The sequence below is a fragment of the Arachis stenosperma genome, chromosome 9 (assembly GCF_014773155.1).
Source record: "Arachis stenosperma cultivar V10309 chromosome 9, arast.V10309.gnm1.PFL2, whole genome shotgun sequence".
Lineage (NCBI taxonomy): Eukaryota > Viridiplantae > Streptophyta > Magnoliopsida > Fabales > Fabaceae > Arachis > Arachis stenosperma.
The window spans coordinates 85818724-85820244 of record NC_080385.1 but is presented as its reverse complement, the minus strand read 5'-3'; the positions used below and the strand labels follow the sequence as shown (position 1 = coordinate 85820244).

Here is a 1521-nt window from a genome sequence, read left to right as displayed (position 1 = left end):
CAAATTTTTTTCAAGTTTTCAAAATTTTTCAAAATCAAATCTTTTTCAAATCATATCTTTTCAATCATATATTTTTAAAATCAATTTCTTTCCATTTTCAAAAATACTTGCTAACAATTAATGATTTGATTCAACATTTCAAGTATGTTGCCTTTTCTGTTGAGAAAGGTTTAATGTCTGAATCATATCTTTTAAATTTCTTGTTAGCCAAGTTATTAATTTTCAAAATCAAATATTTTTATATTGTTTTTCAAATCATATCTTCTCAATCATATCTTTTTAAAACTATATCTTTTCAATCATATCTTTTTATCACAATTTTTTTTAAAAAAGTTTTCAATCATATCTTTTTGATTTCTAATTTCAAAGTCTTTTTCAGAAATCACTTTATTTCTTTCCCAATCATATTTTTCGAAAATCATTCTTCAATTTTTCAGAATGTTTTAAAAATTTTTTTATTTATTTTCAAAAATTTCTTCCCCTCTTTTCATATCCTTCTATTTATGGACTAACACTACTCCTCAATGCACACTTCGAACTCTATCTTTCTTGATAAGTTTGAATTCTTCTACCTCTTCCTTCTATTTTTCTTTTCCTCTGACACCTAAAGGAATCTCTATACTGTGACATAGAGGATTCCATATTTTCTTGTTCTCTTCTCTTTCATATGAGCAGGAGCAAAGACAAAAGCATTCTTGTTGAGGCTGACCCTGAACCTGAAAGGACCCTGAAGCGAAAGCTAAGAGAAGCTAAAGCACAACTCTCTGTAGAGGACCTAACAGAAATTTTCAAACAAGAAGAAGACATGGCAGCCAAAAACAACAACAATGCCAACAATGCAAGGAAGGTGCTGGGTGACTTTACTGCACCTACTCCTGACTTCTATGGGAGAAGCATCTCTATCCCTGCCATTGAAGCAAACAACTTTGAGCTTAAGCCTCAATTAGTTTCTCTAATGCAACAAAATTGCAAGTTCCATGGACTTCCATTGGAAGATCCTCATCAGTTTTTAGCTGAATTCTTGCAAATCTGTGACACTGTCAAGACTAATGGGGTTGACCCTGAGGTCTACAGACTTATGCTATTCCCTTTTGCTGTAAGAGACAGAGCTAGGATATGGTTGGACTCACAACCTAAAGAAAGCCTGAACTCTTGGGAAAAGCTAGTCAATGCCTTCTTGGCAATGTTCTTTCCACCTCAAAAATTGAGTAAGCTTAGAGTGGAAGTCCAAACCTTCAGACAGAAGGAAGGTGAATCCCTCTATGAAGCTTGGGAAAGATACAAACAATTGATCAGAAAGTGTCCTTCTGACATGCTTTCTGAATGGAGCATCATAGGTATCTTCTATGATGGTCTGTCTGAACTGTCCAAAATGTCATTGGACAGCTCTGCTGGAGGATCTCTTCATCTGAAGAAGACGTCTGCAGAAGCTCAAGAACTCATTGAAATGGTTGCAGATAACCAATTCATGTACACTTCTGAAAGGAATCCTGTGAACAATGGGATGAATCAGAAGAAAGG

At 34.3% G+C, this 1521-nt stretch overlaps 1 non-coding gene across 1 annotated transcript; it reads right to left on the bottom strand.

The window, feature by feature from the left end:
* Positions 1 to 1210: 1210 nt before the first annotated feature.
* On the bottom strand, positions 1211 to 1318 carry LOC130952693 (small nucleolar RNA R71). Its single transcript, XR_009074871.1, has one exon. It is a non-coding gene; the product is annotated as a small nucleolar RNA R71 (small nucleolar RNA).
* Between the last annotated feature and the right edge of the window lie 203 nt (positions 1319 to 1521).